Below are 13,483 nucleotides of genomic sequence, written 5' to 3' on the forward strand. Positions count from 1 at the left end.
TGAAGGAATACAAGTCGTGCTTCGCTTCCTCCTCGAAGGTTCGTCCAACACCCATCACGCAGCACCGCATCATCATCTATGACGACGCTCGCCCTATACGACAGCAGCCTTATCGTGTTTCTGCTAAAGAGCGGGCGGTTATCCAAACTCAGGTTCAGGAAATGCTTGACGATGGCGTTGTTCAACCTTCCCAAAGCCCGTGGTCTTCACCTGTAGTCCTTGTTAAGAAGAAGGACGGCACTCTCCGGTTTTGTGTCGACTATCGCAAACTGAACAGTGTGACCAAAAAGGACGTCTACCCGTTGCCGCGCATTGACGACTCGCTGGATAGATTACGGCGCGCTAAGTACTTCTCATCCATTGACTTAAAGAGCGGCTATTGGCAAATTGAAGTAGACGAACGGGACCGCGAAAAAACCGCCTTTGTGACTCCAGATGGCCTCTATGAATTTAAAGTGCTTCCTTTCGGTTTGTGCTCCGCCCCGGCTACGTTCCAACGGATGATGGACACGGTCCTCACAGGCCTCAAGTGGCAAAGCTGTCTTGTTTACTTGGACGACGTCGTAGTTTTTTCGGAAACGTTTGACCAACATCTCCAGCGCCTGCGGGCTGTCCTCGAAGCCCTCCGCTCGGCAGACCTTACCCTGAAGCCCCAGAAGTGTCATTTCGGTTACGAAGAGCTCAAATTTCTGGGTCACGTTGTGAGCGCTCAGGGAGTGCGGCCGGACCCCGAAAAGACTGCCGCCGTCGCACGTTTTCCCGTTCCGACCGACAAGAAAGCTGTCCAGCGCTTCCTGGGTCTCTGTGCGTATTATCGGCGCTTTATTGCGGACTTTTCCACGATTGCTGAGCCGTTGACGCGCCTCACCAGGAATACCACCTCCTTTGTCTGGACCACTGAGCAACAGACTGCTTTCTCTACGCTCCGCCAGCGCCTTCAAACACCTCCCGTTCTTGCGCACTTCGACGAAGATGCCGATACCGAGGTCCACACCGACGCCAGTAACATCGGTCTTGGCGCGGTCCTTGTTCAACACCAAGACGGCCTTGAGAGGGTTATCGCCTATGCTAGCCGTACTCTCTCCCGCGCCGAGAGCAATTACTCCACGTCTGAAAAAGAATGTCTTGCGGTCGTGTGGGCCACCATGAAGTTTCGCCCTTATCTTTACGGCCGCCCATTCAAAGTGGTCACCGATCACCACTGCCTATGCTGGCTGGCAAATTTGCGAGACCCATCTGGACGCCTGGCACGCTGGAGCTTACGGCTCCAGGAATTTGACATTACTATTGTTTACAAGTCCGGCCGCAGACACGAAGACGCCGACACACTGTCGCGTGCACCAGTTGATCCTGCCGACGCAGCGCCCGATGACGACAGCGGCTTCCTTGGTACTCTCACCGCCTCCGACCTACTGACTCGGCAGAGGGCGGACTCGGACCTTCGCCCTCTCATTGACGCCCTTGAAGGTAGTGATACGGTTATACCTCGCCACTTCTCTCGACGTCTTGGCTCCTTCTGTTTGCGGCAAGGTCTCTTCTACAAGAAGAACTCGAGAGGCAACGATAGACCTTACCTTCTCGTCATTCCAGCCGACCTCCGATCTGACGTTCTTTTCGCCTGCCACGATGAGCCCACGTCTGGCCACTTGGGCTTTTCACGTACGCTCGCCAGAGTGCGGAACATGTATTACTGGCCTGGACTTTCTGCTGATGTCAAACGATACGTTAAAAGCTGCCGAGAATGCCAGCGCCGGAAAACGCCACCACTTAAGCCGGCGGGTTTTCTCAAGCCCGTTACTGCCCCTCGCGCTCCGTTCGACCAGATCGGCATGGACCTCCTCGGCCCTTTCCTCTTGTCGCAGGGCGCCAATAAGTGGATCATAGTTGCTACCGACTATTTGACTCGCTACGCCGAGACCAAGGCGATCCCTCATGGCACAGCTTCAGAAGTCGCAGAGTTTTTCATGCACAACATCGTCCTGCGACATGGCGCTCCTTCGCACGTGATTACAGACAGAGGGACGGCGTTTACAGCGCAACTAATCGACCACATCTTTCGGCTGAGCTGCACAACACACCGCAAGACCACGGCCTACCATCCGCAGAGCAATGGCTTGACCGAACGATTAAACAGGACCCTTGCGGACATGTTGTCCATGTACGTAGATGTTCAACACAAAACTTGGGATGAGGTCCTGCCGTATGTCACCTTTGCCTACAACACCGCCCTGCAGGAAACTGCGCGCTTCTCCCCTTTTCGCCTTGTGTACGGACGCGAAGTCCAGAGCATGCTTGATGCCATGCTCCCGTGCCCAGAGGATGACCAACTCGCCCCAGACGCCCTACAGTTTGCCCAACGTGCTGAAGAAGCCCGTCAGCTGGCCCGCGTGCACATCGGGCAACAGCAGAGCTCGGATGCGCGCCGTTACAACCTTCGCCACCGACAGGTTGACTACAAACCCGGTGACCAAGTCTGGGTGTGGACTCCTGTTCGTCGCCAAGGCTTGTGTGAGAAACTGCTCTCCCGCTATTTTGGCCCTTACAGAGTGGTACGGCGTGTGAGTGAGGTTAACTATGAAGTGGTTCCGGACGGTGCTGCGCAACCGCGACGCCGACAGCCCGACTCTGACACTGTGCACGTTGTGCGGCTTAAGCCGTACTATACACGGTGACGCACCGTGCTGATGTTTTCGCGCGCTTCAGTTGCGGCAGTTTGCTTGGTTTTTTTGTTTTTTTTTGTTTCACCCTTACGTCGACAGCGACAGCGCTCTTTTTTTTTCTTCATAAGGGGGGAATAATGCCACCTAGTATTGCCAGGTGGCGCATACGAAGTAGGGCGACGACGACGAAGTAGGGCTCGCGCCGTGTGGAGTCTGTCGCTGTTGTTGCCCCAGCTTGCCTGGCCTTCCCTTTCGTGCCTCCTAATAAAGCCCCCCTTCGTCAGCAAGTACGTTACAATATACAACGAATTACTAATTTTTCGAAAAATTTTTCCTCTTCAAAGCTGTGAAGGATGTGTTGGTGTGGTCTGAGCGTGGGATTGTGTTTTAGCTGAACGTCGTTTAAATTATCAAGTACAATCAACAGACAAATAAATGAAGACGTAATCAACTTTCTATTTATCGGTTTCCGGGCACAAGAGTATATGTCCAAATTGAAGGACGGCAGCGTCGAAGACTAAAGCTGGTTTTAAAAGGTCGGAATCTGCACCCTGGTGATTTTTCAAATTGCATTGCTCGATCTTTTAAGGCATGCAATACGCATTTCAGTCCTGTGTTTCATTTATTTATTTCTACAGGGTCGTCCATTCTTAGTATGAACACGCTCCACGCGCTTTAGAGCGCCAGCGTGTTCGACACGGCCCCGCATGCAAGCACAGTGACAAAGGCTAAGAGAGAATTGGAAGTGGTGCTGCGCGTCGTCTGCCTCTTTGATGAGCGGTTTCGACAGGTGCACTGCCGCTTCGAAAAGCCGGGCCACGCACTCGCTTGTGCACCCTAAGAGCGGAGAACGCTGTGTACAATGCGGCCCCTATTTGGGGCTTTTGCAGGAGGGGGCTGAACAAATCAAAAGACGATGTACAAAGAATAAAAAAATGCGATGATATAAAATACGTCAAAGGACGAAAAAATGTAAATAGGCAATATTATATCAAAGTTGCAGTAACGTAAAATTAATTGAAGAAATACACTTTAGGCACGCAAAGACCATGCGGCATCAATTTCTATAAATAAGCGTTTGCAGGGAGAAAACTTATTATTCCAGGGATTAAGTTTCATTGTACAATAGCGTGCGGAAATAAAATAGTATCACTTTGGGCTATGGTGACTCCTGTTTCATCAAGGAATATCTGGTCAAATACAGAGAGAGTTGACCAATGATCAGAAGTATTAACGATGCAATGTACGAACTTCAGTCATCCGATGTGACGGCGCACCGTAGGTTCATAGAAAACAAGGCTTCAAGGGGTGAGAAACGATGATCCTAGGCACGGTATATGAGCCGGATTAATTTTGTTTCAGTGCTATCTATAAGGATAATGTCACGATATTTATAAGGGTTTCAGACAGAAAATGCATAATCTCCAGTGCGGGACGAAATAAATATTAATATATGAATAGCTTAGACTCCTTTATTGGATTATTGAAGTGCCTCGAGTACCCTAGCTAAAATCAAAATATGCTTCGACGAGGCATGTTAGTGGTGAATATGTCGTCAAGATACTTATATTTTAAAACCTTGTGTAGTGATAAACCATTGAAAGTGTAATAGAATAGTAAGATAAAAATCGTGGCAGTAAAAGAGATAACCACAGATTTATTAAAATTTAGTTTCACTTGCCGTGTAATTACACCAGGTACAAAAACTAGGAAATTAGTCTTTTTCGATGTGCTAATCTTCTGGCGTGTCAATTATGTGATATTGCGCACTCGTCCGCATAAAAGTGCATCTGTGTGGTGGCCCCGTGAGGTAAGTCATTAATCTGTATTAAATGTAATAAAAGGACAAGCACCGCCCCTTCAGGGTCGCCATGAGACACGTCCACTGAACAACGGTGAGTCCAGTTATCGGTTACGAATTGTGACCCGTCCGATAGAAAGCTAGCCATCCAGATAACCCGGTGAGGCTTTGTCATAATGACGTGAAGTGTGCGTATTGGTTTTAAAATATGGTGCAATGTCGAGAGGTTGAGAAAAATATACAAATATGGCGTTCACCTGGGCACCGATTTTTAAGGTGCAGGAAATTTCGCTTGCATAGTCAGTAATTTCATTGTTGAAATGAGAAGACATGATACAACTTTCCATAAATGCTCTTATATGTTTGTGCATTATGCACTCCAACATTTTACATAAATATGATGTCAATGCAAGCGCAGCCATACGGCTACAAAGGAAAGCTATACAGCTTTCTCAGAAATATTCGTAGTTAAAGAAAAATTTGTCCTGGTCCGGGGTTCGAACCCGGGACCATGGCTACACCGGAGCAGTCGCTCTACCAACTGAGCTAACCGGGATGGCAAGCTTATGGTAGGGCGAGAGCGAATTGATCAACAACCTGAAGTGGGAACAGTGTTGGTCAAATGTTTAGGGGAATCCCCCAAGGTGGAGTAAATTTGTAATAAGGGAGTAATTACTCACTGGCATCCACCCAAGCGCAGCCATACGGCTGCAAAGGAAAGCTATACAGCTTTCTCAGAAACTTCGTAGTTAAAGAAAAATTCGTCCTGTTCCGGGGTTCGAACCCGGGACCACCGCTACACCGGAGCAGTCGCTCTACCGACTGAGCTAACCGGGACGGCAAGCTTATGGTAGGGCGAGAGCGAATTGATCAATAACTCGAAGTGGGAAGAGTGTTGGTCAAATGTTTAGGGGAATCCCCCAAGGTGGAGTAAATTTGTAATAAGGGAGTAATTACTCATTGGCATCTAGTTATTGATCAATTCGAGATCATGTTTGCTGCTTGTGTGAGCCCAGGAACCCGAATCTCGATGTTTGTCCATTCGCCTATACGTGACTTATGGGTGACGTGTACATCGGGGCAGTGCCACGGTAGGCAAACAAAAAAATGGATCATAAAATTTGAAATAAAAAAGTATAAAGATATAAATGTCGTCTACTTGGCGCAAAAGAAAAAAATTCGGCAGAGACACTTAACACTGCCTACGCGTGAGAATATGAGAGCATTACTGTCCCTGGGTGCATCAATGCCCACACACATGCGCGGGCGAGTATTGCACCACCCGGAACTACATATGAAGAAAGATTGTATTACAGTTTTCATACGTAAGTATGGGAATGCATACGATTGCAGGTGCATACGTCGTCGGTTGTAATGACTGGCATAAGCCGGCCTCCAACTTGACTATCACATGTAAGTTATAAGCAACGAGAAATCTTATGCCACCACCCGAAACACTGTACGAGAAGCTGTTGCTCCACAATTTTAGTAAGCATATCGGGAAAACTGGCGGTACACTTATGTCCGCCAGTGAAGAGTGTATTTATAGATGAATGGCATGTATGTCACTATTGCAAAAAATCAGCGTTCTCCAGCGTCTTTCAACACTCAACCAGTATGCTTTTCGCGCTGGTTTTGGTTGAGAACTGGCTGTCGGCGAATTTCACTGCAGCTGTGATGGGAGGACACTGTTTTCGTTTGTAGGATGGATGTGAACAGTACTATCTGCTTTACCACAGTAGATTTGCACTGGTATACCATTCATGGTACTGGAACAAGCGCTCTATGCGTTGAGACTACGCTGGTCCCAGTATTGTTTTGGAAATAGCCTGCAGTCCGGAAACTGGGAGCCGACACATCGGAAAATGAAAAATGTGCCAGAGAGCAGTCTTTTTTGCGGTCTCAAATTGCAGCTTAAAGAAAATGAAGGCAGTTTATCCTTATTTCGAGTGTTTAGATGTGTGAGTCGATCGCTCTTCAGGTAGCGCAATCGACGTAGCGCTGGCCCTCAAGGTGAGGCATTGGCGTACAAACTTCAGCAAAAAATTGGAAGGAAAAACTGTAGGCTGTCGGAACAAACTTGAAACATATGCTTGAAGACACTGAAATAAAGTGGTTACCGCCGAAATATGCCCAGCTAGCATCATCGCAGGATACAAACCAGTTCTACCAAGTAGCGAGAATACACTCACTATCTTTCCGCACCGATCATGTGGATTGAGCAATACAAAAAGAATGAAACAATAAAAAACAAACAGTCTCCCGAACGACGACCGATTGTGTCAAATGGAAAGCAGCACACAGCCTCTTTCTGCGCTTTCCTGTTTGTTTCTTCACTGTTACACTCTTTCTTGCCCTATTTACAAACTCCTGAGCCTTCGATCACACAACGCTTCATCATCAGTTTACATCTGCACGAGGCTAGTTTGAAGTAAAATATGGCCTTCGCTGCTCTGTAGGCCTGTTGTGAAGATGCTTCGTGCAATATGCCAGCATTTTTTTCGGAGGAGCTCTGTGTGCAGCAAAAATTCCGTGCTCGGTACAAGAGCACACCCAGAGAGCCAGCGCTGTGAAAAATTGAAATTTTAAAATATCATCAAACAAAAAACTGCGTGCGTAGAGATTTAGAACATCAGTGGGAAATCCCGAAAGCCAGCAGACAGCTTCAGCGCTGCTTCAGCCGCAATCGTTTATCGGCGGCCACAACTTGACTTCCAGGACTTGAGCCGATGGCGATGAATTATTTAGTCAGACTTGAGGTGGAAAAGTACAAAAGTACTGTGAATTCTTTCATTGTCGGTGAGGTGCAGTGGTTAGCGTGTCGGGCAGCTAGTTATAAGGTGCTTGTTTTAAATCCTACTGCAAATAAATTTTTTATAGTAATTTTTTAACTTTTTGTGGTTCGTTTTATATTCAGTGGCAACCATTTTGGGGTTGAAATTTTTTTCATCCAGGGTCCTTTTTTTCGCCCTAGCGACCAGTGCTGCGTAAGGGTACACAACTCCATACTGTGCACATAATCAGGTATGGCACTGGGACTGTGGCCCAAAGCGGCGCTCTGTCTGAAGTGGCAGTGCTCGGCTTGGTGTGTGCGTAAAATGGCGACTTTATCATGTCACCCTACTGTTCTTGTCATCTGTAGGATTTTCTGTACCATCTGCGAGTACACGCGCACACACACACACACACACCATATGTTTTTCTCGTAATGGGACAAGAAATGCGTTCGCATTAAAACACTGATGCCCTGAAGCCGAGCAGGAGCGGCCCTTACGTGCGCATGCGCCGCACTGTAGCGCCCGAGAGAGAGGGTGAAATACGTTGCGATATGAGGTACACGCGAAACATATGCGTCGAGTGGTAGCGCTCACCGTGACGCGAATAAGACCCTACGAGCCGGTTGTCACAGGGGTAAAGAGTTAAGCCGAAGCGGGCAGAGTGGGTGAAGGAACAAACGTGGGTTAAGGACATGCTAGTGGAAATCATGAGGACGCAAATGGGCTTGGGCAGGGCATGTAATACGAAGACAAAATAATCACTGGCCCTTAAGGGTAATGGAGTGGATTCCAGGGGGCGGCAGAAAGTTAGGTGGGCTGATGAGATTAAGAAGTTCGCGGGGATACAGTGGCCTCAGTTGGCAATGGACAGGGTTAATTGGAGAGAAATGGGGGAGGCCTTTTCCCTGCGACGGGCTTACTCTGGCTGATGATGATGGTACTCCGTGAATCGATGCTCTTCGCGACGCACCCACTGGCGGATCGGCACGAAGCGATGATACTAGGGCGCCACCGCGGCGCGTTTCAGCAGTGTTAGTTAGCTGAGTCCTCTTCATTTTTCAATCACATTGCGTTTTGAGATTAGACTTTTCGCTGTCACCCCGTTTTTAAGATCTCGACAGCATGAACCACATTGAAGGGATGCCCTGTACAATGTCCTGGCGTGTTTCACAGCCCTTACCATGTTTTCAGTTAATTGTTTAGATCCATGGTTATCGACGAAGCGGGCGTCGGCAGCTTCTTCTTGTAAACCGCCCTCAACTGATCGCGCGGCATGTCGCCTTGAATTATTGCCGCATGCGGCGATTCCATACTTGCGACATGCGATCAGCATCACGGAAAGAGCAATTGGCGGAGAAAAGGCTGGCTATCGACTTCCGTAACCTCTACGTATTATTGGCAATGGAAAATTGCTGCGTCACCTAAACATTCCGTAGCGCGGCACTATAAATTTTCAGCTTTAACCTTGTTCATACAAAGATGCCAAAGATGTTGCTTACCATAATGCACCTTTAGGGTTTTTTTTTAATTCCAAAAATTCATTCAGGCCTGTAATGCCAGGAGATAGCTTTCCTTAACAGAACAAGTTAGTGAAATTCATTCAGGCCTGTAATGCCAGGAGATAGCTTTCCTTAACAGAACAAGTTAGTGACAAATATTTTTTCAGCATACTGCGAGAGCAATATGCCCAACCCTTTTCTGCCAAATATTGCGCTTAGACAAAACTACAATGTAGCACGCCCACCAAGCAGGCAGCAAGCATAAAAAATATCTGAACACCGAGGTAATAACACATGATATTGTCACGTTGTAGTGACGGCAATCCAGCAGTAAGGAAAACAGCAACAAGCCTTGCAAACGAAGCTCTTTATTTGGGCTGACTTGCGCCCGCAAAAGAACTAAATCACTCGGCGGCGGCGTAAGCAACGAACGTGCTCGTCAGTCGTCGAACTACGAATGCCCGCTGTTCGCGGCATCGTTCGATTTAAAGCCGGCAACGAAACTTCGAGATAACAGGTCGAGATCATATAGAGTAATCTGGAAACACGTAGATGCAGCTCGGCATGGCTGTGATAAATCGAGATTAGTCCGGTCGCTTCTCGCGTCACGAACACAAATGATAACACCCCTTTCCTGCGGCCTTGCGCGAACAAACGTACACTACAATGATACGCGGCAATATGTCCTGAGAGAATTGCACTCCCTTGGGTCGTGCAGGTCCATGAAGCACTTTGTGCTCCATGTGGAAGAAGCATCTCATCCGATCCAATTTTTAGAGAAATCGTCAAAGGCACCGAACTGCGTACAAATGGTGACAACGGACGTTTTATAAGAGAAACTTGACGACAGGAATTTCATACAAAGGAGAACTCAATGGCATAAGCAAATAAAATGGGCTCGACGAAGTTCTCAAGCATGACTGGCAGTAATACAAAACTTCGAGCACTGTTAAATGGCTACTCCTGAGGTTTATCTAACATTTAGTGTTCATAGTTGCATCACGTCTTTAGAGACGACTCTCTCCACCACAACAAAAAGCATTTTTCAAGGTACTGAGTGGAGTCTTTTTCAAAGAGCGAGAAGAGCAAGCTGAGACCGAAACACGGCCTGTGGACAGGGGCATGCTTCGCGTGATGCAGGCATGCCGTCACAACAATATTAAAAACGAAGCATATTCATCTTGCATGGCTAAAGCAGCGACTGAAAATGATGAGTTCTTTCATAAAAAGCTAGGACGACCTAATGCGGCACCGAAATTTTATCAGTGAAGCGTCCAGCAAGTATTAAAGTGAGAGGGTAGTTTGAGGTGCCGAAAAGTAGTCTTGCTCACAGCAGTCACCTGAGCAGAGACCACGGAAATGGCAAACTGAAAACTTTTTTGCGCCGGATTGGAATATTGCATGGGCACCAAACTTGGAGAAAAACATTCGACCTGGGCAAAGCTCTCATGGCCTTTTTAATGCGACGTGGTGACGTGACAACAGTCAACACTTGTGTATTCTTGTTAAGTTATGAAACATCGCGCTCCATATATTTTTTTGCGTGCCTCATATCGTTGCTCGTAATTAACAATGTGTCATACAAAATCTTACTTTATTTGTCATAGGATCACTTCTCCTGAGACCAGCTTGAGAGCCAAGTTCTTCGGAATTACGGCATAACAAAATCAAGGCCAGATGCAGTACCAAGCATTTTTGTGCATCGAAAGCGGCACACACCCAGGAAGCCTCCAGCTGAGCGCAGGATGACCATAGCTTAGTTATTTATTCCTCACTGAAAAACAAACATATAATGCTAGCAATGTGGATTGGAGCAGGATTGCCAGCAGTACATGGCAGCAAAAAAAATGTGTTGTGTCCTCTAATATTGTTAGTGAGTTTTTGTGTCATTTAATCATTATTATAAAACGTCCTGATATGTAATGCTGTGGTAACGCGCGTGTAAATGTTGAACTCCGCTCTCAGCACTACTGTTCTCGTGTAGAAAACCGTAGCACTGAAGGTTAAGAACTTAAGTTTGGAGTTGCAGTCTTCTGTTCTCTTCTCTGCGACTCTACATCTTTTCCAGGTGGAATAAGAAGCACAAGTACATAACAAACTCCCATTCAGTCCGGCCCCGCAGGTCTTGCATCAATAGAACATGATGTCGGTGAGTTCTGCTACGCTCTGGCACTCTTAAATGCTAGCTGTGCCTCGTACCATGCCGTGCCCACTTTACTCTAGTTTAAAGATGAAATTCCTTCGCTAAGTCCACCGTGCGCATCTCACCCTCAACAAGACCTGTCGATAGCCCTGAGCAGCTCCAGGTGTGTGTATTATACTTAATGCAGGTACATACTTTGTGTGAATGAACGCCATAGCTTATTTCCTCGCCTCGTTTTTTATGCAGCTGCCACTCACAAGACGCAGTCGGGCTCTCAGCAGGGTAGGACACCGCGAAACCACACATGTACACTTGGAGTGCCGTTTATGGTTTAGTGGTATGCCTTACTGTTACTGCCCGTCTTCGATAGGTACTCTATACGCAAGTGCCGATTCTAGCGCTATCTCCTCAGGCTTCGCAATACTTCAAACAGCAGCGGAATACGCCGAAGGTAAGTTTCCCTGTGCTCTTTAATTGTTACATACTACTTAGCTCACTGACGCGCACCTTTTCTGGGGCATGAAGATGGAATACCGCCACAGATTTTGTCAAGCTTGCTCTGTGCAGGGCACCTGGAATAGGTAGGACCTGTCCAACTTGCCATGTAGTCCCACATGTAAGTACTGCCCCTGCAACATAAGACGAATTCAGACCGCAATCTCTCCTCTCGATTTCTTGTACCTGCTACTGTCTAAACGGAGAACTGCTCACAGGATTGTAAGAGTCAAGGGAACCACATATTTCAGTTTGGTGCAGAAAAATTTTGTTCTCACTCTTACTCGCTCTCTTCGACAGGTCGACTAAGCTAAGGCACCAAACCAGAGAATTATCTGGTATCGCAATGTATCACGCACAAGCTGAACACGCCGATAATGAGTTACCCCACACTTCTAAATGCGGACTGTGCCCTGTTTTATTGCGTATGCCTTGCATGTAGCCCACAGATTGTATGGCGTTGCTCAGTGCACTCTGTGGACCTCAGGTGCTCCATTCTAAACTCATCTGTATGGAGCTCAAGCCGTGAGTTCTATTTCGATATCACCTACTTTGTCGAAATAATGCGTTTAATTGTTGCGTTTCTATTCTTTGCTGCAGCCAGGTAAAGGACGGCGGTAGTAAAAGTTTTACTTTTAAGCAAGAGTTTTTTTTTAATTTTCATCACGTTCAATGCGCGTCTTTCACAGGTGGTGGCTGTACTGTGTACGCTCAAGATATTTCTTCAGCGGGTAGTGTCGCATTTGCCAATAACCAAGATACCAGCAATCGAAATCACGGTAATCTCTTTGCATTCACGTTCCTCAGGATATTTTTCTGAATACTGTCGTTTCCCATTTCTTCACCAGAGCGTTTTTTATTTATTTATTTATTTATTCAAGTTACCCCTAAAGGCCCTCCAGAAGAGGGTATTACATAGGGGGGGGGGGGGGTACAATCATAAGTAATCGCGATACATTTTAACAAGTAAGTGTAACAAAAACGTTAATTAAAACATAAGGCATCACACAAAGAAAAAATGAACACTAACAAAAACAGCAAACTTTTGCACATTTCCGTCACAGCGAAGAAGCTCTTTGAATTTTTTATTGCCAGTTTCTGTGGCGATGACTGATGGCAAACTATTCCATTCAGTGATAGTACGGGGAATGAATTAATTGGCATAAGACAATGAATGACAGTTTACGCGTTTAACTTTGAAAGAATGATCACGGCGTGCAAAGAGAGCATCAGGTGACTGAAACAAATCGCTGCAAAGGGATGGGTGGTGATAAAGCTTATAGAAAAGGGTTAAGCGAGCAAGTTTACGGCGATATGACAAATCTTTCTGTTCGGCACGTTTTTTTAATGCTGAAACGCTTGTGAAGGGTGAGTAGTCTGAAAATATAAAACGAACAGCATGGTTTTGCAAGGATTAAACGTTAGTGATAACGTAGGCTTGAATAGGGTCCCAAATGGCCGCAGCATATTCGATTTTAGGGCGTATTAGAGTTATATAAGCAAGTTTTTTAACGTGTATAGGGGCGTATCTGAGGTCACGTTTAAGAAAACCAAGTGAGCGGTTAGCAGATGCTAGGGTGAGGTCGATAGGGTGATGCCATGTTAGGTCAAACTGAAGGTGCACCCCAAGGTACTTGTATGTTGATGTTAGTTCCACAGTATTGTCATTTAGAATTGGAATGCGAGCTGTACGGCGAGTGAAAGATATTAGTTTAGTTTTAGAAACGTTTAATGTCATTAACCATGATGAGCACCAAGAGCATACTGCGTTCAGGTCAGATTGCAGGGATTGGCGGTCACTGTCTCTAGTAATGTTACGGTCAATTACGCAGTCATCAGCAAAAAGCCGAACTCTAGATGTTACACACGCAGGTAAATCATTAATATAGAATATAAAAAGCAAAGGCCCTAGTACGCTTCCTTGTGGTACCCCAGATGTCACATTAGCAGAGGAAGAGTTAGAATTATTAACGGAGCTAAACTGAGTTATAGATGATAGAAAATCCTTAATCCAAGCGAGCACGTTAGGGTGTATATTAAGCTGTGCTAGTTTCAGTAGAAGTCTTTGATGAGGAACCCGATCGAAAGCTTTTGAGTAATCCAGGAAC

The 13,483-nt window shown here is 46.5% G+C and overlaps 1 pseudogene; it reads left to right on the forward strand.

Annotated features, from left to right (window-relative positions):
* LOC149369725 (uncharacterized) overlaps window positions 1–13,483 on the forward strand; it is a 68,395-nt pseudogene that overhangs the window by 52,718 nt on the left and 2,194 nt on the right.

This window comes from Amblyomma mixtum, chromosome 1 (genome assembly GCF_055824585.1).
Source record: "Amblyomma mixtum isolate Tamu chromosome 1, ASM5582458v1, whole genome shotgun sequence".
In the NCBI taxonomy this organism is placed as follows: domain Eukaryota; kingdom Metazoa; phylum Arthropoda; class Arachnida; order Ixodida; family Ixodidae; genus Amblyomma; species Amblyomma mixtum.